The sequence below is a fragment of the Ornithorhynchus anatinus genome, chromosome 18, assembly GCF_004115215.2.
Source record: "Ornithorhynchus anatinus isolate Pmale09 chromosome 18, mOrnAna1.pri.v4, whole genome shotgun sequence".
NCBI lineage: Eukaryota > Metazoa > Chordata > Mammalia > Monotremata > Ornithorhynchidae > Ornithorhynchus > Ornithorhynchus anatinus.
The window spans coordinates 34,411,499-34,437,356 of NC_041745.1; the positions used below are offsets into that span (position 1 = coordinate 34,411,499).

At 43.3% G+C, this 25,858-nt stretch overlaps 1 long non-coding RNA gene across 1 annotated transcript in view; it reads left to right on the forward strand.

Annotated features, from left to right (window-relative positions):
* The first annotated feature begins 7,321 nt into the window (after positions 1-7,321).
* LOC114818221 overlaps positions 7,322-25,858 on the forward strand; it is a 33,671-nt gene continuing 15,134 nt past the window's right edge. The window contains exon 1 of the long non-coding RNA XR_003766063.2: positions 7,322-7,453. This is a non-coding gene — a long non-coding RNA (uncharacterized LOC114818221). The remainder of the gene's footprint in view (positions 7,454-25,858) is intronic.

A 25,858-nucleotide genomic window follows, 5' to 3' on the forward strand; every position in this document is an offset into this window, starting at 1 on the left:
GCAAGTAGCTTCACTTAAGTGGGCCTTGGTTACCTCATCTGTAAAATGGAAATTAAGACTGTGAGCCCTATGCAGATCAGGGACTGTGTTCAACCCAATTTGCTTGTGGCCACCCCAGCACTTAGTACAGTGCCTGGCACATAGTAAGTACTTAAATACTATAATTATTATTATTAATGTAGTGTTTGGTAAATAAGCCCTTGGCACACTGCACATAATAATTACTATTATCATCCCAAGAAAAGCAAATAAAGCATCTGACCCTGAAAATCAGGCAGGAGGTAATCTGGGAATATGCCAATGAGGTATCCAGGCAGAGCCAGCAAGGATTCCTGAGAAAGAAAGCTTATCCCGGCCTGTTTGTTTTGCCTTCCTGAAAGATATGATTGTGTTTTCCAAGAGACGCTCAGCAGTTCATGGAACCTGTCAGCTTCTCACGGTGATTACTCATTCTCTCACAATTAGCCCTCACAGTGATAGCTCCTTGACAAAACAAGGTCAAATTTCCTTTTCTGCAATAGCTACGGCAGAGTTTCTTTTAGTGACAGGGAAAGTCGTCCCGGTGACTTTTAGAACAGCTTCTACAGAGGGGGGCCACTGGTGGTAGCCAGAATACCACCCACTGCTCACTAACAGTGAAGGTGATGATGTCATAGCTGTGGCTCAGTGGAAAGAGCCCGGGCTTGGGAGTTGGAGGTCATGGGTTCGAATCCCAGCTCTTCCACTTGTCAGCTGTGTGACTGTGGGCAAGTCACTCAACTTCTCTGTGCCTGTTACCTCAACTGGAAAATGGGGATGAAGACGGTGAGCCTCACAAGGGACAACATGATTACCCTGTATCTACCCCAGCACTTAGAACAGTGCTCTGCACATAGTAAGCGCTTAACAAATACCAACATTATTATATCCACATTCTGCACAGTAGTAGAACCCAGGGAAGCAGGGTGGCCTAAAGGATAAAGCATAGGTCTGGGAATCAGAGGACCGGGGTTCTAATCCCAGCTCCACCACTTGCCTGCTTTATAACCTTGGGCAAGTCACTTCACTTCACCTACGTTTCCTCAACTACAAAATGGGGATTTGATACCTGTTCTTCCTTCTATGTAGAATATGAGCCCCATGCGGGACAGGGATTGTATCCAGCCTGATTAAGTTGCATCTATCACAGCACTTAGAATAATGTTTGACCAGAGTAAGCACTTAAAAACCATTAGGAAAAAAAAACAAAACAAAACACTTGCTCCTGGTGAAACAACTTACCGCCTACTTGCTCCAGGTCTAAATGAACTCTGGCCCTGTTGAGTCTTGGAACCCAGTGGCAAGAGCGATGCTGAATATTTTAAACACAGACTTGTAAGATTCTGGAACATTTCCAGAAAAGAGAAAAGACCAGATAAAAATGCATTTGACTGCATGCCCTTTAACATTTTGATACCCCACTCACCCCAGCCTGACAGCACTTATGTAAATCAATAGTAATTAGATTGTAAGCCACACTTATGTAAATCAATCAATAGTAATTAGACTGTAAGCTCATTGTGGACAGGGAATGTGCCTACTTATTGTATCGCAATCTGCCAAGCACTTAGTTCAGGGCTCTATACTCACAGAAAGCACTCAGTACGTTCTTGGGAGAGCACACCGTAGCAAACACAATATTGTTATACTCTATTTCCCCTATCCATAATCTCTTTTCACGTCTGCATCTCCCTGAAGAATGTAAGCTCCTTGTAGGTAGGGAAATAACACCTACCAACTCTTGTTGCCTTGTACTTTCCCAAATGCTTAGTACAGTGCTCTGCACATACTCAGCATCCAATAAATACCATTGATGGATTTAAAAACTGGACTATACAGGGTCAAACTGGACAGCTGGCCACCCAATCTGTACATCCAGAATGTGCCAGAGAGGCTAGAATATAGGTGATAGTAGGCAAAGACTGGTTTTCAATAACTCAGCCCGACTTTAAATGCAGTATCTTAAAACACAATTGACCGTGTCTACAGCTTTAATAGGTTAGCTCATGCCGGAGCCTGCTCAGGGCAGACATATTTTACAACACATTTGAGGAATTTGGACAGGAATTAGAGGAGGGAGATTGGGTAATTGATGGAAGGTGCAGTGGGATCCACAGACACTTTATATAGAGGAGATCTGAGCACACTGGAAGGCACTTGCAAAAAGCGAAGGTGATGCTTACAGGGAATAAGAGTGACACAAAGGGTTTTTAGGATATGAAAGGGGATGAAGTCGGATGCACAGACCGAGGGCCTCCAGAGAGCAGGAAAATTTGGAGGAGGGGTGAGGACAAGATGGAGCTTTCTCTTGGTTGCACAAATGGAGAGAGATGAGGCAAAACACGAGGTTGTTCGGTCCATGTTTTCCCACTCCTTAAGAACCTCCAGTGGTTGTCTCCACATCAAACAGAAACTCCTTACCATCTGCTTTAAAGCACTCAGTCACCTTGCTCCCTACCTTACCTTGCTGCTCTTCTACTACAACCCAACTCTCACACTTTGCTCTTCTAACGCCAACCCATTCACTGTAGCTCAAGCTCGTCTGTCTCACTGCTGACCTCTTGCCACTTGCCTGCTGGGTGACCCTAGGCAAGTCACTTCACTTCTCTGTGCCTCTGTTACCTCATCAGAATGAGATTGTGAATCCCATGTGGGATATGGACTCATGTTCAACCTGATTAGCTTATATCTACCCCAGCGCTTAATACTGAGCCTGGCACATAGTAAGGACATAAATACCATAAAAAAGTTACTCAGGGACCAAGTTCCTTTTGATTTTCCATCATATAAGCACCTCTTTATGGCCTCCAACACCTGCTGCCTACCCCTCTGCCCACTGATATGGCCCAGGATAAGAGACAGTGTTGGGAGATCCTGGCATAGTAGCATGGTCATAGTATCTCCTGCCAATGGAATGCTACACAAGCAATATGGGCACCTCCCACAGGCTCCCCACTCATACACCCTCCATGTCATGGTATGGTGTATGTATGGGAACAGAATAAGCAAAATCTGTCCCAATGCCCACAATATTTTGTGTGCGATATTACTGAATGTGACTTTTACATATATCATTGAATGCTGCAGAATGCATCCACACGGTGTATACTCTGTAAATAACTATTACAACATAATACCAGCCAAATGCCTGCATAATAATGTTGGTATTTGTTAAGCACTCACTATGTGCAGAGCACTGTTCTAAATGCTGGGTTAGATACAGGGTAATCAGGTTGTCCCACATGAGGCTCACAGTTAATCCCCATTTTACAGATGAGGTAACTGAGGCACAGAGAAGTTAAGTGACTTGCCCACAGTCATACAGCTGACAAGTGGCAGAGCCAGGATTCAAACCCATGACTTCTGACTCCCAAGCCCGGGCTCTTTCCACTGAGCCACACTGCCTGCATGATTAGGTTGTCAAAAGATACAGTGGTAATGCCCAGTCCATAAGGAAATCTACTAAATGCTGTGTGTACATTTAATTCTTGTACTAATGGATTAAAGATTCATATGGAAGTAACCAGCATTTCCCCAGATGAAAAATCACAAAAATAAAAATGAAAAAGGAAACAAGTAATAATTATATTAAGGTTGGTATTTGTTAAATGCTTACTATGTGCCAAGCACTGTTCTAAGTGCTGGGGTAGATACAAGGTAGTCAGGTTGTCCCACGTAGGCTCACAGTCTTCATCCCCACTTTGCAGATGAAGTAACTGAGGCAACAGAGAAGTTAAGTGACTTGCCCAAGGTCACTCAGCTGAGTAGAGATTAGAACCCATGACCTCTGACTACCAAGCCCATGATCCTTCCACTAAGCCATGCCGCTTCTCTAAAGATCAATGGCCTGCACGGGAATCAAACCCACAACTTTGGCATTATCAGTACCATGCTCTCACCAACTAAGCTAAGTATCCACAGATCTGTGAATGTCAGGCTGGGTGCAGGTATTGAGCACTGCAGGAGGCAAAGAAACTTACTGGGAGTCTTATTAAAGGTTAGCAAATCTCTCTCTCTAACTTTCCATCTCTTTCTCCCTCACAAAATCTTCCAGACCTCTCTCATGAAAATGAACTACGGGTACAGGATTAGAAAACAATAGCAACCATCCCCTTGGAAGGCAAGCTTAACTCAAAAATTATATCCGCCAAATTATATAAAGACAAACCATTATTTTCGCCAAGAAATCATCAGTAAAGCTGTCCAAACAAGCCAGTGGATTTTCATTTTACATAATTCTTATTTGAAAACACCTTCATAAATATACTTAGCATATTTATTAAAAGAGATAAGAGCCGTTAAGAACCTCGAATCACAGCAACATTGGTTTAAGGGTATTTCTCTGTCACTCAGGGAGTTTTAAGTGCTTCCTGACAAAACTTTTCCTGCATTTGGAGCCCGTTTAAGGAAAAATGGAATAGCTCCAGTGATCCTCACTGGTGACAAACTCTACCATCAGCAAAAAGAAATAAAACACAGGCAAAATCAGCATAGAAATGAAATTCCATTACCCACTGATCCTATCACCAAATGGCCCTATTAATAGTTTCCAATAAAAAGCCTAGGACAGGGCCGCTGGCACAGCTTCTGTAAGGCAGTGAAAATAGTTCACCTAGGCCCAGAAACCATCTGAACTCTATTCAGGAGATTAGATTGAAACCAATTTTGTGCTTAAACAGAAGGTCCAACATCAGATCTTATCTGAGCTGACAAGATAGAGAGATAAATGGTATCAGAGGTGTCTAATAAGTCTAGGAGGACTAGGAACTTAGGACAGTCATCACACTAGGCTGTATACCTAGGAAATGACTGACAATGCTGAGATGGCCTTCCCTGGCGCTGGGATTCATTCACATATTTCAGTCATGAGTCTATGAACTCAAGGAGCTAGTCAGCTCACTCTGAAGCAGCCCCAAACTTCTCAAAATTCATTCCTCGGCCAGAAACTTGCAGTTAGTTTCAGAAGAGAACATTTTACCCCAAATAGTGTTTATGTATGAGTACATATCACATGAAAAAAAAAAATCTAACCTTGGCTTCACTGACACTGTCTTCTGGTTGTCCTCCTATGTCTCTGCCCACTCCTTAATCTCTTTCACAGTCTTCTCCTCTCCCTCCCTCTTTTTGGAGTCTCTCAAATTATGGAAGTCTCACAGCTCAGTTCTGGGTCCCCTTCTAATCTCCATCTCCCTTGGAGAACTCATTTGCTCACAGTATATGATTTTCAAATCTACCTCTCCAGTCCTGATTTCTCTCCTTTTCTGCAGTCCTGCATTTCCTCATGCCTTCAGGACATCTTTACTTGAATGTCCCTCAAACTTAACACGTCCAAAACTCTTCATGTTTCCACCCAAACCCTATCCTCCCTTGTCTTTTCCATCACTATAGATAGAACCACTTTCCTCCCAGTTTCACATGCCCAGAATCTTGCCATTATCCTCTTCTCACCTCCCATTCACTTGTCACCAAATTCTGTTGGTTCTACCTTCAAAATCTTTCTAAAATCCACCCTCTCCTCCCTAGAGCAAACTGCTACCATGCTGATTCAAGCACTTATATCCCATCTCAACTACTCCATCAGCCTCCTTGCTGAGCTCCCTGCCTGCTGCCTTTATTTTTACTTCAGATCATTTTCCTTAAAAAAAAAAAAAAAGTTAGTCCACATTTCCCAAATCCTCAAGGACCGCAAGTGTTGCCCAGTGGTTGTCCATCCACCTCTACTGAAAACTTCTTACCATTGGCTTAAAGCCCTCATCAACTCTCCCTGTCTTACCTCCCTGATTTCAAACTGCAGCCCAACCTGCACAGTTTGCTTCTCTGATGTCAACCTACTCGCTGTACATCAATTTCGTCTATCTCACCGATCCTTTGCTGGTGAGACATATGAACATATCTGCAATTTATTTGAATGTATTTCTCCCCCTCTAGACTGCAAACTCAGAGCAGGTAGGGAACGTGTCCAACTCTGTTGCACTGTACTCTCCCAAATGCTCAATACAGGGCTCTCCACACATTAATCCTCAATAAATACCACTGCTACACTATAAATTTCAATCCCAAAATGCTCCAAGAGTCCATTCTTAGCTGATCGAGCAAATTACCAGCTTGTCTCACCTGTTCATTTTCTCACTTTTTAGTCCGGTACTCTGCACACAGTAAGCTTTAATCGATAATGATGGTATTTTTTAAGAGTTTACTATGCTCCAGGTATTATATTAAGCACTGGGGTGGTTACAAGCAAATCGAGTTGGACACAGTCCCTGTCCCATGTGGGGCTCACAGTCTCAATTCCCATTTTACAGATGAGGTAACAGGTCCAGAGAAATAAAATGACTTACCCAAGGTCACACAGCAGACAAGTGTCAGACCTGGGATTAGAACCCATGACCTGACTCGCAGGCCTGTGTTCTATCCACTATGCCATGATGCCTATTACTACCACTGTAGAGAAAAAGTTGCAGGCACAGAAGGGCAAGACACCTGCTAATATTTACAATCGTTTAGAGATTTTCACTAGAGAGGTTATATTCATCTCTTAGCAATAAGTTCTGAGTCCTGGCATTCTCTCATCCATTGGCTGAGATGGCAGCCCGAAATATTCGCTCTGCTCATCTGAGCTGGGAGGCCAGCCACTCCAGAGAGATGCAGACATGACATTTTATCTCCATAACAAGGTTCCATGAGGCATGAAGTGGCTTAATCTCTCTCCTGGGATGCTTCCAAACCTCTTCCCACTGGCTCTGTGTGTGTGCTGATATCAATGCTACTCCCCTCCAATTTAGGCCAGTAGCTCCTTGGCAAGGAGGATGCTGCCATTTTCCTTTGCTCTTGCAGTTCTTTTGCTCGGAGCTATTTTAAAACAAAAAGCTCTGCTTCCAATTCCCGGTGTGAGACCCATTTGTCCTATGACACATTACCTGGCACCAGCAAACATCACGATACCTCCTCTGTGACAATTTCGAGCAACCACCCTGGGCTCCATATGAAGCCGGCAGCTGATTTAGGAACTCTTAGATTTCATCGGTATGTCTCCTTTCATAGGTGGTTATTGTTTAAGTAAACGTTTACCTTATCGTATTCCCCACCCCACCCCCATCCAATTTCAACGTATTTTGATTTGGGGGTAAAAGGAAAGAAAATTGCTGTATTAAAAGACTAGTATTTTCAGATCTTGTGATGTAAATTGCTAATCTAAAACCCAAAATATTGTTAGAGTGCCTTTATTTAATAGCTGGTGATTGCCCGCTGTAATTTGCAAGCTGTAGTTGCAGATGGTAATGTTTTCTCTCCTCTTTCAGCAGTGTAGTACAGTATTTCCTGCAGATTTGTGCAGACGTTCAACTACCAACTGTGAAGGGAAATACTCTGGAGAAGATTAATAATGTAGTTCTGGAACATAAAACCATTTTGGCAATGCACTAAAGTTTCAACCAAGGTAAGCCACTCCCTCTCCCACTAACACCACACCAATAGTAGTTGTAATAATAGTATTTATTAAGCTCTTACAGTGTGCAGAACACCATACTAAGAATCTGGGAAATAATGCACAATTGGAAAGTAAACCTAGTCCATTTCTCTGGGAGCCTCCTCAATGAGAGTGGTTAGAGAATCTGTCAATGGTCATGTCGGCTTAATCAGAGAATACAGTAGCGGCTGCAACTTCTGGGTGGTTTGTAAGAGAAGGAGGAAATGAGAACCAGAATCATTAGCAGGGGAACTGGGAGGCAGAGACAAATATATTAAACTGGCAAGATATGAGGAGCAGCGTGACCTGGTGGAAAGAGCACGGGCCCGGGTGCCAGAGGACCTGGGTTCTAATCCCAGCTCTGCCACTAGCCGCTGTGGGACTTTGGTCAAGTCACTTAACTCCTCTGTGTCTCAGTTTCCTCATCTGTAAAATTGGGATCAAATACCTGTCTGTTCTCCCTTGCCCTATAGTCTGTGAGCCCCCTTTGGGATAGGGACAGGGCCTTGTCTAACTGCATCTTTCCTGGCACTAAGCACAGAGTAATGATTAACCAATGACACAATTATTATTATCCAGCTCCTCACAGAACAATAACAGCAGCATCCCCAAGCAACTGCCATATGGCGTACTGGAAGGGGGTATAGGCGAACAGAGAGTCAGAACAGCAGCAGGCCTTAGGGAAACATCACCATGGCAGGCAGAGGAAGCTGGCAAGTGGCAATTGAGAGAGGGGTTGATTGAATGAAGGCTTCGGAAAGAAAGGGAGAGCAGGAAGCAGATTGGAAAACAGCAGAAAGCTCTATGGATGCAAACCACAACTAAGAACTCTCTTTATAGGTTCACAGAGCGGGGTAGGTAAGGTGTCAGTCATGAAATGATCCATGTAACCACAGCCATGATCATGGAGTCTCCCCATCAGCATCACCCTCAAATACCCCTAGTTCACCTATGTTCTATCAGTGAGGACTTGTGTGCAATGCACTGTAGAGGAAAACTCACAGTTTTTATCAATTCATGGACACAACTGGTTCTTCCAAGAACACGTCCCACGCCTTGTCAGAACATTCCCGAATCCTGCCGACTGTCTAAAATGTGTAACCAGAACGTGTTACGGCAGAATCGAGCACAGAAAGGCAGATGCAAAGTCCAAAGCCTTAGCTGCCTTACATAGCCTAATCCAGTCCTGAAAGGAAATCCATTGACCTGCTAAGGCTGCAGGTAACTTCATCGCCTGCCCTGACCTATTTCCAAAAGTCAGCTTTTAAACTGGGAGGGGGCAATAGGTCAATCATATTTATTAAGCACTTACTGTGTACAGAGCACTGTACTAAGCACTTGGGAGAGTGCAATATAGCAATTGGTAGACACCTTCGCTGCCCACAGGGAGTTTACGGTCTAGAGGTGGGGGGCAGGGAGGGAGCAAGATAGACTTTAATATAAATTATGGATACAGATAGAGAAGCAGTGTGGCTCAGTGGAAAGAGCCCGGGCTTGGGAGTCAGAGGTCATGGGTTCGAATCCCAACTCTGCCACTTGTCAGCTGTGTGACTGTGGGCAAGTCACTTGACTTCTCTGGGCCTCAGTTCCCTCATCTTTAACATGGGGATGAAGACTGTGAGCCTCACGTGGGACAACCTGATTACCCTGTATCTACCCCAGCGCTTAGAACAGTGCTCTGCACATAGTAAGCTCTTAAATACCAACATTATTATATGTGCTTAAGTAGTATGAGGCTGAGGAAGTGGGGAAAACACAAGTGCAAGGGTCACAAAGAAGAGAGTGGGAGAAGAGGAAGTGAGGGCTTAGAGAAGGCCTCTTGGAGGAGACGTACTTTTAATACCACTTTGAAGGCAGGCAGAGTTATCGTCTGTTACATACGGGCAGGGACTGTCTCTGTTACCGATTTGTACATTTCAAGTGCTTAGTACAGTGCTCTGCACATAGTAAGCCTTCAATAAATACTATTGAATGAATATGAAGAGGAAGGGCTCTCCAGGCTAGAGACAGGATATGGGCAAGAGGTCAACGGTGAGACAGGTGAGATCAATCTACAGTGAATACATTGGCACTAGTGGAGAGAAATGTGCAAGCTGGGTTGTAGTAGGAAATCAGGGAGGTAAGGTATGAAGGACAAAGGTGACAGTGCTATAAAGTCCAAGGTAAGGAGTTTCTCTCCGATATGTAGGTAGATGGGCAACTATTGAAGGTTCTTGAGAGTAATACGGACAAAGATTTTGTAGAAAAATGATCTGGGCAACGGAGTGAAATATGGACTGGTGTGAGGTAAGACAGGAAGCGGGAAGGTCTGCAAGGAGGCTGAAAACAGTAAATCAAGGAAGAATAGGATAAGTGTTTGGATTAACGTGGTAGCAGTTTGGATGGAGAAGAAAGGGCACGTTTCAGCGGTGTCACAGAGGTTGAATCGATAGGATTTGGTGACAGATCAAATATGTTTGGTGAATGAGAGAGATGAGGCGAGGATAACGGCAAGGTTATGGGCTTGTGAGACAGGTAGGATGGTGGTGCCCTCTACAGTGATGAGGAGAGTCATGGGGAGGTCTAGGGTTTGGGTGGGAAGATAAGAGACTCAGTTTTGGACATAATTGAGGTGGTGGGACATCCAATTAGAGATGGGCCTGAAGTCAGGATGAAATGTGAAGAGAAGGGGAGAGATCAGCGTTGGAGATGTAGATTTGAGAATCATCAGTTCTTGAACAGTGCTTGGCACATAGTAAGCACTTCAGAGATACCATAGCTATCCATATAGGGACGTTAAAGCCATGGGAGTGAATGAGTTCTCCAAGGGAGTGGGTGTAGATGGAGAATAGAAGGAGTCACAGAACTCCCACAGTTAGGAGATGGGAGACAGAGGAAGGACCATGAAAGTGACAGACCGAGCCACCAGAGAAACAGGAGGAGAATCAGGAGAGGGCAGTATGGGTGAAGCCAAGATTGAATAGCATTTCCAGGAGAAGGGGGGTGGTCAACAGTGTCAAAGACAGTTGAGAGGTTGTGGAGGACTAGAATGGAGTAGAGACTGTTGGATTTGCTGAGGAGAACACTGGTGACCTTTGAGAGGGCAGTTTCTGTGGAATGAAGGGAGCGGAAGCCAGATTGGAGGGGGTCAAGGAGAGAACCAGAGGAGAGGAAGTGGAGACAGCCGGTATAGAAAACTCGCTGAGCTTTGGGCCGTGGGGCAGATGCCTTAATGTCTCCAGTCACAAAATCCATTCAGAAATCATGGGCTGCTCCCACTGCCCCTCACAATCGCCGAGGTAGATGGGGAGGAGCAGATCAATCAGTGGCACCTATTTAGCACTTACTAGATGTAGAGCTCTGTACTAAGCGCTTGGGAGTATCCAATATAACAGAGTTGGTAGCCACATTCCATGCCCACGCCAAGCTTATGCCATAATAATAATAATAGTAGTAATAATTGTATTTGTTAAGGGCTTACTATGTGCCAGGCACAGTAGTGAGCGCTGGAGTAGACACAAGGTCGTAACAATATGTAGCACTCGGTGGCCCAACAGCAAGGGTCCCTCGCTAAAACACAGTGGCAGATAGCAGACAATTCTTGCATTCCCAATTAAAATCCCAAGGACTTTTTTTGAGAAAGTCGACTCAATCGTGAGTTCTGGCTCACTCATGAAGACTTTGCTATCTGCCACCGAAGAACAACTAGACCACTCGGGTAGCTGATTACGTAGCACATTTAACTAAAATTCTTTCTGTTACTTCAACCTGTTCAACTCCCAGTGTTTATTTGCCAGACAAATAAAGCCAGCATACCTCATCTATTTAGGAGCATTGCAGAAACCATTTAAATACAGTTATTCTGTAGTGCCATCTAGGGGATTGCAGATCAAGAGATAAAAAAAAAAAAAACCGCTTACCTGAAAAGAGACAAACAATAAGTAGAGAAATTTCCTTCATAGATACAGCCAGTAAGGGTCGGGGAATCATTTTATTTTACAACAGGAGTAACTGATCAAGGTCACACCTGGAGTTTGCATAAATGAAGAAAGATGCATTGTGGTACACCCTGGCTTTATAGCCTCATACTTCAAGAGTACAACCTTGGAAAAAAACAGTTTTCCTAATGAAATCAATGCCATGTCCTAAAACTGGATTTATCAGGATTTTTTTTTCCCCAAACTGAGTGGAACACGTGCCAACGTACTAATGAAATGCATGCAGCCTTTGGGGAACTTCAAGCAAGCAGAAAAAAAAAAAAGCCAAAAATGACACTTTTCAAACCTCAGCACTATTCAAGTTTTCCTTCAAACACTCCTAAAGTACTGTAGATGACATTGCATGGTAATTTCTCAACGCATCATTGAACAAATCAGTGGAATTAATTTCTTTCATTCTGAGTTGGTAATCAAAATGACTTATAATGCTTTTAATCACATTTGCATTATATTTTCCTTACACAACCAGATTATAAAGATTCTCTCTCTTCCTCTCAGGGAACAGTCCCAAAAGTGTTCACAACCTATAAGGGGACTGCAGAAAGATCAAAGAAAACTCCTCCCTCTTCCCCAAGCAGACAAAAGTTGAAATTAAAAGGAAAATCCAGGGACTGTTGGAAGAAAATATTTACCAAATGGATGAATGTTAAAGGGGACAATCATTGCACTATTCCCCCAAGATGGGTGGACTTTTGATCTGGCATTTCCTATATTATACTACTTATTGATTACCCCTAGACTGTAAGGGTCATTAATAATTGTGGTATTAAGTGCTTACTATCAGGTAATCAGGTCCCACTTGGTGCTCAGAGTCTAAGTAGGAGGGAGAAGGTAGAAGCAGGGTGGCTTTGTGGAAAGTGCCCAGGCTTGGGAGTCAGAGTCATGGGTTCTAATTCCGGCTCCGCCACTGGTCTGCTGTGTGACCTTGGGCAATTCACTTTACTCACTCAGTTCTCTCATCTGTAAAATGGGGATGAAGACTGTGAGCCCCATGTGGGGCCACCTGACTACCTTGTATTTACCCCAGGGCTTGGAACAGGGCTTGGCACATAGTAAGCACTTACCAAAAACCATCATTATCATTATTATTATTAATCAATCCTCATTTTGTGCATGAAGGAAGAGAAGCACAGTGAGGTTACGTAACTGGGATAAGGTCACGCAGCAAGTAGGTAGTGGACCCAGGATTAAGGCTTAGGTCCTCTGGCTCCCAAGATCACTATCCTTCCATTAGGCCTTGCTTGTTTCCCTTGTGGACAAGGAACATATTTACCAACTCTGTTGTATTGTACTCCTCCAAGCATGTAGTACAGTGTTCCACATACAGTAAACTCTCAATAAATACCTTTGATGGATTGACTGAGAACTCGCTTGATGCAATTCTCTGAACGAAGCACATGGAAAGTACAAGTTTGCATATCTATTGTACACAAAACAAACAGATACCCTTATAAGGTTTTTACATTCCAAAAGAAATACTCTCCCTACCACCAAGGAGCTTTCAAACATTTTGTTATGAAAGAGATCATTTTTAAGTTTCCAAACTTTAGAGCTCCTGAAATCTGATCCCAGGACAAATCAAAAGACCTTCTGCTAAATTTAAAAATACTTTTCATTTATTCACACAAGCTACAGACTGCACCTTAAAGGAAAGAGCACAAGCTGGAGAGTCAGAGAACATGGGTTCTAATCCCAGCTCTGCCAGCTGTCTGCTGTGTGACCTTGGGCAAGCCACTTAACCTCTCTGTGCCTGAGTTACCTTATCTGTAAAATGGGGATTAAGACTGTGAGCTCCACATGGAATAACCTGATTACCTTGTATCTACCCCAGTGCTTAGAACAGTGCTTGGAACATAGAAAGTGCTTAACAAATACCATAATTTTTATTACTAAGTTAAACTGAATGACTTTCCAAACTGAAGGTTCTTTTCTAATTACACTTATTTTCTTATCAAATCCATACCTGCTGATCTGAAGCCCTTTGCAAGAGTTTGGTCACTGGAGCCAAAGGATCTGGGTTCTGATTTTTCCTGCTCCACCACGTACCTGCTGTGAGGCAGTCACTAACTTCTCTGGGCCTCAGTTCCCTTGTCTGCAAAATGGAGATTCAATATCCATTCTTCCTCCTACACAGACCGTGAGCTCCACGCGGGACCTAATCAAATTACATCTCCCCCAGTGCTCAGTAGAATCTTTGTTACATAGTAATCGCTTAATATTACTCATTATTATTATCTATCCCTACTGGGAGATTAGGTGAATATCTGAATTGGTGCTCTGCATCATACAAATAGCCTTTGCTGGAGAGGAGCAAATCACCAAAAAATTGGGGGCAGGGTCAAAGAAAACAGACATGGTGGATTTTTATGTCTTCACCATCCAACAATGAAGTTACAAGTGGGAAATAACATTCAGACTGTCAGAGAAAATATGATTTGATGAAAGCCCTATATCAAAGAATCGAAGGTCTGGTTTCAATTCTTAATTCACCTTTGTGACATTTTAAGTAAGTAAAATCATTCTGGGCCTCAACTTTCCTCACCGACAAAATGGGCTACTCTAATACTGTGATCATCCCAATTTTGTAAAAAGTGTTTGTTTAATAGCATGACATAATGAACCAGAGATTATCCAATATGAGTCTGTCCACAATTTTAGCTCTCAGCAGCTAGTATTTTTTTTGTGACCTCGGAATTCAGTGTGCTTTTCTAAGCACTTAACTTTATACAAGAGGCTAAGATAGGCTCCAGGGAAATGTGAAGCCACTGGAGGAGAAAGACGATTTGAAGTTCCTTTATCCAGTATGTTCTGTAATCCAGCATGCCAGAGTTCAAGAAACTGGGTCAGGACCAGGTACCTGAAACTCCCTCTCACCCATAGCACTCTGTCAAACATCTCAATAGCAATTGCTGAGTTATCGCAACATTCCAATTATTCTCAGAAATATGAAGGCTTGTGATTCTCTTCCCTACAAGAAACAGTGAAGGGGAAATGTAAAAATTAACCTATCTGTGGCATTAGCTAATTAACTACAAATCCAAGCTTAACATTCTTCTAGAGTAAAGCCCTGTACTGCAGAGATAGGACACATCACAGAGCCCATGAGACAAGATAACTAAATGCACGCACGCGTCTGCACAGACACACACACACTATAATGTTCTCAGGGTGATCTCTTCAATCAGATTTGGTCAGCATCAGTATGAAGTCATTTAATGTTTCAGATTGGACTCAAGATTTGTTTCCACAGGCTATTCACTGTGAAGCCTGAGCAATACAATTAACTGTCCCATAATTTGGGAAGCTTTCTATTCTGTGGCATCTTTCACATGATGGAATTAATCACGCAGAAAACTAAAATGCAAAGATTAGAATTAATTACATTAAATAAGGGATAAAACAGAGAAATTGTTCTTTAGCAAAGTGACTAATTGAGGGACTTCCTTTGAGGTAATTAATAGCCCATCCATTTATTTCTAAGATTCAGTGCATCAGCCATATGGTGTTTGAAAAACCCTAAACTGACAGACCTTAGGAAGCAACCAACTAGTGACATTTTACCTAAGGGTTATAAAGATTTTAAGTAAAATCTCCTCAGTGCTCTTCATGTGGTGGTCACTCAAATAGCAGTTAAGTAATTGGGGATTAAGATGATAGTCAAGTGAAATACTGAGAAGTACCAGCTTTTCAAGTGCCACTCTGTATGAGAACTGGAACCCAAGCTAAATAAGCCATGAAAATAATAATAATGATGATGATGATGATTGTATTTGTTAAGCACTTACTATGTGCAAAGCAAACAATTCTTTTACTGGCACACCCAGATCACAGTCCATTTTGCAAAGGCAGTGAACAATAGGAGACAAGTTGCCCTCCTTAATGCCCACCCTTATATTGAAGGAGCAATTTACTCCCATAAATCTGACAGAAAAATTATTCTAGAAGTCAAGCAGCAGCATGGCCAAAGTGGAAAGAGCACTGGTCTGGGAGGCAGAAGATGTGGGTTCTAATCCCAACTCTGGCTCTTGCCTGCTGCGTGTCCTCGGGTAAATAATTTAACTTCTCTGTGCCTCAATTTTCTCAATTGTAAAGTGGAGGCCCAATGCCTGTTCCCTCTCTCTCTCTCTCTCTCTCCAGTGAGTCCCATGTGGGACAGGGGTTATGTTTGACTGATTGTCATGTAATACAGTTCTTGGTATATAGTTAACACTTTAACAAATACGACAATTATTATTACTAGGCCATCCTGCCCTTTCTTTAAAGCCACATCTGAAAAACATCCTTTAACCATTTACTGTTTTGGGGCAGCTTCTGGTAAAAGAGAAAAAAAGAAGTCAGTGAATTGAAGGGCTAGCCAAACTGTCAAACATATAATATGGCTATTCAGCTTTCCTATATGTAGACAAAAAAAAAAAAGTCATGGGTACCAGAACTCCCTAAATTCAGTCTTTTTGCCATCTATTTACTTTGTAGCTAGAATGTGTTAAGAAAGGTGTCACTGGACTGGAGCTAACTTTACTGAATTCATTGATTCTACTTTCTCCCTGTGGGCAGGGATTATCTCTCTCTATTGTTGTGTTGTATTTCCCAAGTGCTTAGTACAGTGTTCTGCGTACAGTAAGCGCTCAAAAAATTTGAATGAATCCATTTGTTGAATTTCCTCATTTTTTGGCTAAAACGTACCTGCAATTGTGCAATGCATCAACAACCTCTGGTACAATTTTCCATGGTTCATGGAGAAACCTTTTAGCAGACATGTACATTATGAAGTCATTAGAAACCCAGCACACCCCAACTCTTTCAGAAAAGCAGAGCTGAAAAAGTTAGCTACAGGAAAAGTTATCGCATAACTTAATCTGGGGCTATCCCTGTATCATGTGTTTGCCTTCTGTCAGCATGCCATTTCCACCAGAGACTTGAACTCTGGGGTTTCACTGACTCCTTGACTCCACTAAAGCTGATCCAAAAGATTCAGGGAATAAAGGAATTTAGAACAAGGACAATGATGTCCACGGTTGTTAGTAAGAATAAATGATGGTATTTGTTAAGCACTTACTATGTGTCGAGGACTGCTCTAAGCACTGGGGTAGATACAAGATCATCAGGTTGGACATAGTCCCGGTCCCACATGGCTTCACAGACTTAATCCCCATGTTATAGATGAGGTAACTGAGGCACAGAGAAGTTTAGTGATTTGCCCAAAGTCACATAGCCAACAAGTAGCGGTGCAGAGATTAAAACGTAGGTCCTTCTGACTCCCAGCTTCATTCTCTCCATTAGCCATGCTGTGAGTCAGATCAGCATCTTATGTGTTTCCAGAACACGGAAAAATACACTGTTTACACTCATCCATTGTAGCTGCAGGTTTTTCTTGGGGAAAAAAAAATTGGCTTAGCCTGTCACTGGGCTCTCGATAGCACAGGTAGCAAATTGTCATTACCACCCTCATCGAATGGTGTTAGCCAGGGTCAGCACTGCTAGACTAAACTTGTGGGCAGGGAATATGTTTATCGTTATATTGTACTCTCCCAAGAGCTTAGTACAATGTTCTGCACACAGGAAGCGCTCAGTTAAAACAACACAAGGATATACGATTAAATGAATGTTTGAAAAATGAGGCAAAAAGTTTGTTCACCCACATTCTTTCCTTCACACTTGGCAAGTGGAAAAGAGATGGATCTCTGGAAGCTGGAACATTTTTTGGCCACCAGAAAGGGAGCTTCCTTCCACAGTAGTGCGAAGAGGTCGTCCCCGGAAAGATGACTGGGAGAGGGGAGTGGCAGGAATGACTGGGTGGGGGCCAACTGGTACCACTTCCAATAACGCTTCCTTTGGACTACCAAAGAGAGATGGAGTAGCCCCATAATCCTCTCAAATGTGGAGGATGTAGGATTCTCTCTCTCTTGGGCTCTAGGTGCACTTCTTATTTCTTCCCCCATACAGTTTACTCCATAGCAAGGGCCACACAGTTGTTCTACTGTGTCAGTATAGGTGAGGAGAAATTACAATACTCAGTCAGATACAACTTGCAAAAGTTAAGGCAGTTTCCAAAAAGAAACAGAGTGACCAGTGGAAAGAGCATGGGCCTCGGAGGCAGATAATCTGGGTTCTAATCCCAGCTCCACTATTTATCTGCTAGCTGACCTAGGGAGAGTCACTTTACTTCTCTTTACCTCAGTTACCTCATTTGTAAAATGGGAATCGAGACTGTGAGCCCCACATGGGACATGGATTGTGTCCAATCTGATTAGTTTATATCTACCCCAGAGTTTAGTACCCTGCCTGGCACGTAGTAAGTGCTTAACAAATACCACAAAAATAAATTATTTTAAAAGGGGCCCAGCTTCCAAGTTTGTACTCACAAGAATCCAGTGTTGCATACAATTTGCTAAAATATAAGCATTTAACATTATTAAGGTATTTGTTAAGCACCTATTATTTAAAGCTAGGTAGATACAAGTTAATCAGGTCAGACACAGTCCCTGCCCAAATGGGGCTCCCAGTCTAAGTAGGAGGGGGAACAGGTATAAAATCCCCATTTTACAGTGGAGGAAATTCCGGTCCAGAGAATTAAATTGCCCAACATCACACAGCAAACAATTGGCAGGGCCAGGATTCAAATCCAGGTCCTCTGACTCCCAGGCCAGAGCTCTTTCCACTAGACCAGTCTGTTTAGGCATTTAACAGCCCAAGGTTTGAAAATGACTCTTCCAATTGAGACATCCTCTCCATGCCTGTGGGTTGGATTGAAAAAGACCTGTGAGTTATTGGCAATCCATTCCATTCTTCTCTCCAATGTTTGGGGCTGCACCTTACGGGGCTTTCAAATATTTGCTTTATTCTCTCTACTTGTATCTGCCTTCAGGATACCATCTACTCAGTAGCTGTTTGGTCATCCTCTTATCATCCATTCTCTTCCGAGTCATTCTCTTAGAGTCAAGAGTCAGCAGTGCCTGGGAGTGAGAAGGATGTGGGTTCTAATTCCACTCCACCACATGTCTGCTGTGAGACCTTATGCAAGTCACAACTTCTCTGTGCCTCACTTCCCTCATCTGCAAAATGGGGATTAAGACTGCAAGGTGGGACATTGTGTCCAACTAGATTATTTTATATCAACCCCAGTACTTAGTACAGTGCCTAGCACATAGTAAGTGCTTATCAAATACCAATGGGGAAAAAAAAAGTTTAGGTGAGTGTGTTCTTGTAAATTAATCTGGCTATTTAATGCTGAGGAGAAAAATAACCTAAAATCCAGGTCTATATAATACTTTGAAAATAAAACATACTAATAATAATAATTGTGGCATTTCTTAAGTGCCTATTATGTGATAGGCACTCTACTAAGTGTTGAACTAGATACAAGATAATCTGGTTGGATACAATCACTGTCCCAAATGGGGTTCCCCAGTCTCAATCCAAATTTAGCAGATGAGGTAACTGAGTCCCAGAGAAATGAAGTTACTTGCTCAAAGTCACAGAGCAGACAATTGGTGGAGCTGGAATTAGAACCCAGGTCCTTCTGACTCCCAGGCCTGAGCTCTCCACTAGGCCACACTGCATCATTCCATATTTCATCCTTTAACTTCTGATCGATAACACTGTATGCAAAGCACAAAAAAAAAATAAGTCAGTTAACAGACTATCACCTCAGTCTCATACCCATTGAAAGCCAAGTATCAAATATTGAATTATCATCAGTATTGAACCAGGGTTGTCATCTAGTGCACGTATTCCTATGTAATATTTTAAAATTCTAAACTTAACTAATGCTTAGGATCACCATTTCCCAGAAGTGTGTACTATTTTAGACATTATTAGCCTTTTCTAATGATTCTTCTCAGCCTGGATTTTTAGTGTTTTTTAATTGCATATTTTATGATATTTTAATTTTATGTTTATTCATTATTAATCATCTTTATTATATTTTGTCTGTGCAGCATCTTGAGCAGGGAAGGGAGTGCTTTACAAATAAGAATATTAATTTATATGCCTTAAAAATAATAATTAGGCTTTTAATAAAATGACTTGGTTTAACGAGTCTCCCCGGAACCCAGATCTCCACCCTTAAATGAATTGATGGGACAGGTTATGAATCTCATTATATTCTGTAGCTTACTTCTGCATGGCAGAAGTTCAAATGGCAATAATAAACATATTTATCCAGCCACAGGTCCCTGACCCCAAGGGGAGCTGTGCCCCAGGACGCTTATGACACTGTCGAAATCCACCTTCACCCACTAGTGTGGCTAAGTCTTCCATCACAAAGATAAGCACAGCGTCACTAGTACCCAACTGGGGGTCAAAAGCCACTGCCTATCAGGGAGGGTTGGGATGCTTCCTCTGCACAATGTCCTCAGCTCTGAAGAAACACTCTACTTACCTCTTTCCTCAGTGTCTGACTGGTGACCATTCCAAGTGAACTATTAATGAGGACTAAGACTTAGCAATGCTAGGCTGTCTTTCATCTGAGCCCGCCTTAACACTTTACAAACATTAATTAAGCCTCTCCGCTCTCCTCGGCGCAAGACAAACACTGTGGGGCCGGTTTTTAGATGGGGAAACTGAAGGACAAGAACAGCGATAACGTGCTTTCTGCAAGGTTACACAACTAGGAAGCAGAGGGAGAAATAGCAAGACAAGTCCTAATCCCAGCCACCACGAGTCATTGCTTGTTTTAGAGATTTCTGATCCATCCCCGGTTATCTGGCTGCCTCTCATCACGAGGAGGAAGTTATTTCCTTTAAATAAACACATTATTTAAAGATCAGGTTTAATGCCTCCTTTAAACGGACTGCAATTTGACTGTCTAATATCAACGCTCATTTTAAAGTTCACAAATGGAACTTTTGCACTGACTTTGCTTCGTCTTCTTGGGAGCGGATTCAACTGTGGAAACGGAAATTAGCTCGGTCACCTAATACACATTTTAAAATAGCATTATCACCACAGCTCTGTGGCATATCAGTTCCTGCCAGTTCCCATAAACAGCGCCCTTGTTAATCTTTGGAATATACAGTCTCTAGAACTCCTTCTCAGAAAACAATACCAAACAGTCTGGGATCACAATTCCGTGAAGATATATATTTTTCTCTATCAGTTCCAATGATCCCATTCAGGTTATCCCTTGCATTCTATTCCACTGGCGTTTTCCAAATGCACATTCAGTAATAAAGGCCCTGCAGCTACTCTCCTTTTGTAGCTATTATGATTTTCTGGTCTCATTTAACAAAGGAAGACAATTAAGCTAAGAAAATGTCTTTTATTGGAGTTCAACATCATAGATGAGAACAGAGGTTGAGTTCACCAACAATATTGCATTGTAGTCCCCCAAATGCTTTCCACTCAAGGTAAGCACTCAGTAAATAGCATTGATTGAATAATGATAATTAATGATATTTGTTAAGCAGTATGCGCTAAGCACTGGTGTAGATACAAGATTCAGTCATTCATTCAATCGTATTTATTGAGCGCTTACTGGGTGAAAGATGATCGGGTCAGGTATAGTCCATGTCCCACAGAGGGCTTACAATCTAAGTAGAACAGAGAACATTTTGCAAATGAAGAAACAGAAGAGTTAAGCAACTTCCCCTAAGTTACGCAGCAGGCAAGTAGAGAGGCAAGATTAGAACCAGATCTTCTGATTTCCAGGCCCATAGTCTTTTGCACTAGGCCATGCTGATTCTTAGCTCAGACAAAACTGACCACATCCACTCAGCCCTGACTTGCTACATTGTAAAGTGACGTGAGCAAAGAGGTAAGGAAAGGAGATGTGGAGTGTTCAGTAAATGAAGGTACATTTTTGTCCTCCATTGTTCAAAGGCAACATTAAAGGACTATTTTACAAAATTCTGGACTATATTCCTATTGTTTTTCTCAGTGTTATAATGAAAGATGATAATCAGCAGCTTTTACACACCACCTCGTGGCCCCTGATCATCAGGAAATTGTCCAAATTGCAGTTCACTGAGCATCTTTCACCATCCAAGTTGCCTAAGGTCCGAATGAGCCATTGATTATTTAGCTTCAAAGAAAACTCATCCAAGCCATAGGAAGAGGCAACCTATTTTTTCAGGGGTTGGATTATTTTTTAAAAATTATATTTCTTAAACAAATACTATGTGCCAGGCACGTACTAAGCAATGGGATAGATACAAGATAATCAAATTGGATACAGGCCATGATCTACATAGGGTTCACAGGTTTAATACCCATTTTACAGAGGAGGTAACTGAGGCACAGTGAAGTTAAGTGGCTTGCCCAAAGTCACACAGCAGACAAGCAGCAAAGCCTGGATAAGAACCCAGTTCCTGACTCTCAGGCCTGTGCTCTACCCAGTAGGCCATGCTGCTTCTAAAAAGCAAATGCACTAAATCAGCCAAACCACTAGAATCATCATCAAATTAAAAAGATAACTTCAGAGATCAGCTAGTAATACTTACTTTCCAGTAAAAACTTCATTTGAACCATCCTGGTCACATGATAATCTCTACTGGTTTTCAAACACCCCTTAATCTCGTGTGTGTTATGCCACCAAAAATGGAAGTTCATAGGCAACAGGGACCCAGCCACTTGCGTGCTTTGAGTTGATTGCAATAAATCTTCTGTAAATGAAAATACCAACCTGGAGTGAACTTTGTATGTGCCATATTTGACTATAGGGAGGATTTGGATATTCTGTAACGGGGATCACATCTCCAGGCCCTAACACTGGGGAGAGGTACAGAGAAATCTGCCACCACTTCCTGGATAGAAAATGTGATCTAGAACTTTGTCTCCTTAGCCTTGCTATCTGTCCTGGAAGGATGGAACTGGGCAAGTATTGGGTCTCATATTCTGTTCACAAAATGGGGTCCAGATGGCAGTTAAAAATCAGTTCTGGGTGCCTCAGTAATAATAATTGTGGTACTTAAGTGTTTACTATACTATAAGTACTATACTAAGCACTGGAGAAGTTACAAGATGACAGGGTCCCCCAGGAAACTCACAGCTTAAGTAGAAGGGAGAACAGGTTTTGCATTCCCATTTGTCATATGAGGAAACTGAGGCACAGACTAGTTAAATGACTGTCCAAGGTCACACAGTGACAAGTGCAGACCTGGAATTAGAACCCAGGACCTCTGACTCTCGGGTCTATGTTCTCTCCACTAGGTCATGTTGCTTCTCAGTGAGAGGGGTTGCCTTGAGGGAAAGAATGTCAAAGTCTCAGCTGGCTCTGAAAGCATCACTAAGTCAGAAAATGAACACCAGGAATCTCATTTCATCATATCTGAACTAAAACATGGAGAGGTGGGAATGAGAGGGAACCTTTCATTCAATAGTATTTATTGAGCGCTTACTATGTGCAGAGCACTGTACTAAGCGCTTGGGATGAACAAGTCGGCAACAGATAGAGACAGTCCCTGCCGTTTGACGGGCTTACAGTCTAATCGGGGGAGACGGACAGACAAGAACAATGGCACTAAACAGCGTCAAGGGGAAGAACATCTCGTAAAAACAATGGCAACTAAATAGAATCAAGGCGATGTACAATTCATTAACAAAATAAATAGGGTAACGAAAATATATACAGTTGAGCGGACGGGTACAGTGCTGTGGGGATGGGAAGGGAGAGGTGGAGGAGCAGAGGGAAAAGGGGAAAATGAGGCTTTAGCTGCGGAGAGGTAAAGGGGGGATGGCAGAGGGAGTAGAGGGGGAAGAGGAGCTCAGTCTGGGAACGCCTCTTGGAGGAGGTGATTTTTAAGTAAGGTTTTGAAGAGGGAAAGAGAATCAGTTTGGCGGAGGTGAGGAGGGAGGGCGTTCCAGGACCGCAGGAGGGCGTGACCCGGGGGTCGACGGCGGGATAGGCGAGACCGAGGGACGGCGAGGAGGTGGGCGGCGGAGGAGCAGAGCGTGCGGGGTGGGCGGTAGAAAGAGAGAAGGGAGGAGAGGTAGGAAGGGGCAAGGTGATGGAGAGCCTTGAAGCCTAGAGTGAGGAGTTTTTGTTTGGAGCGGAGGTCGATAGGCAACCACTGGAGTTGTTTAAGAAGGGGAGTGACATGCCCAGATCGTTTCTGCAGGAAGATGAGCCGGGCAGCGGAGTGAAGAATAGACCGGAGCGGGGCGAGAGAGGAGGAAGGGAGGTCAGAGAGAAGGCTGACACAGTAGTCTAGCCGGGATATAACGAGAGCCCGTAATAGTAAGGTAGCCGTCTGGGTGGAGAGGAAAGGGCGGATCTTGGCGATATTGTAGAGGTGAAACCGGCAGGTCTTGGTAACGGATAGGATGTGTGGGGTGAACGAGAGGGACGAGTCAAGGATGACACCGAGATCGCGGGCCTGCGGGACGGGAAGGATGGTCGTGCCATCCACGGTGATGGAGAAGTCTGGGAGCGGACCGGGCTTGGGAGGGAAGATGAGGAGCTCAGTCTTGCTCATGTTGAGTTTTAGGTGGCGGGCCGACATCCAGGTGGAGACGTCCCGGAGGCAGGAGGAGATGCGAGCCTGAAGGGAGGGGGAGAGGACAGGGGCGGAGATGTAGATCTGCGTGTCATCTGCGTAGAGATGGTAGTCAAAGCCGTGAGAGCGGATGAGTTCACCGAGGGAGTGAGTGTAAATGGAGAACAGAAGAGGGCCAAGAACTGACCCTTGAGGAACTCCAACAGTTAAAGGATGGGAGGGGGAGGAGGCTCCAGCGTAGGAGACCAAGAATGATCGGCCAGAGAGGTAAGAGGAGAACCAGGAGAGGACAGAGTCCGTGAAGCCAAGGTGAGATAAGGTATGGAGGAGGAGGGGATGGTCGACAGTGTCAAAGGCAGCAGAGAGGTCAAGGAGGATCAGAATGGAGTAGGAGCCATTGGATTTGGCAAGAAGGAGGTCATGGGTGACAGAGAGAGCAGTCTCGGTAGAGTGGAGGGGACGGAAGCCAGATTGGAGGGGGTCTAGGAGAGAATGGGAGTTAAGGAATTCTAGGCATCGATTGTAGACGACTCGTTCTAAGATTTTGGAAAGGAAGGGTAGTAGGGAGATAGGACGATAACTGGAGGGGGAAGTGGGGTCAAGAGCAGGTTTTTTTAGGATGGGGGAGACGTGGGCGTGTTTGAAGGCAGAGGGGAAGGAGCCCTTGGAGATTGAGTGGTTAAAAATAGAAGTTAAGGAAGGGAGGAGGGCAGGGGCGATGGTTTTAAGAAGGTGAGAGGGAATGGGGTCCGAGGCGCAGGTGGAGGGGGTGGCACTTGCGAGGAGGGAGCTTGGGTTTAATCCAAAATTCACCTTACTTGGAGATTTTCCAATCAAAGGTGACTGAGTGAAGGAAATAACTGGGCAATGTGTAGGTTTCCTGCCCTCTCATTTGCTCTGTAGTGACCAGAGCTTTCTCTCCTCAGTAGCATTTGAAGGATTGCCCAGGAGCAGCACTGCTCATTCTTCACTGGAAGCAACTTGGGTCTGAACAACCAAGTTAAGTCCCCATCACTCAGTCTCATTGGGGAGTAATTACTATTACATTGGGGAGTAATTCAATTTGAAACGAGAGTCCAATTTCCGACGGTGTTTGAAGTATGTGACTGTTCCAAAAATCTAGTTTAAGGAATTTTTTAAACCTTGACAAGGTCCCTTCAAGAAATACTACTCTTCATTTAGGCAAGACATGAAAAAATCTAGCTACCCGAGCCACATTAACAGCAAAATGAAAGCTATTCAACAAGTTTCTTGAGTCACCCTCAATCACCCAGAAATGCACTGAACACAGACGCAAAGGGAGACCGTGACCCCTCACACATCATGACACAACTCTCTTACCAAATGTGCTCTAATCAAAGGTAATGTTCAAGAAGCCATAGATCTTTTAATTTATTCTGAAGATGGGCCCACTTACACTAACAAAATGTTTCCATCACCATTTCCAGGGAAGAGACTCATTCTCTATCTTAATCTGAATTTCTTAAACTCCACTGACATTTCTCCATCAACTGGCATGCAGCCTCGCTTCATCAGGGATCTCCCTCTGAAGATGATTGCTTTCACCCCTCTGTAGATGGAAAACAGAGCTATTTTTTGTCAGTTTAACCTGGAGAAAGGAAATATGCTTACCCTGCAGTCAGGTTGAGATTAGTTCAGTCCCACAGTAGTATTTGAGTACAGTGCTTAGCACTTGGATAAGTACACTAGGATTAGTAGAAACAATCCCAGCTCTTGATGAGTTTGCAATCTAGTTGATATCAGAATGCAAGTGAGGCTGAAACTCATAATAATAACAATGGCACTTGGAAAGCATTTCCTTTATGCCAAATACTGTTCTAAGCACTGGGGTAGATACAAACTAATCAGGTTGGGCCCAGTCCCTGTCCCACAATGGACTCACAGTTCTAATCCCCATTTTACAGATAAGGTAACTGAGGCCCAGAGAAGTGAAGTGACCTGCC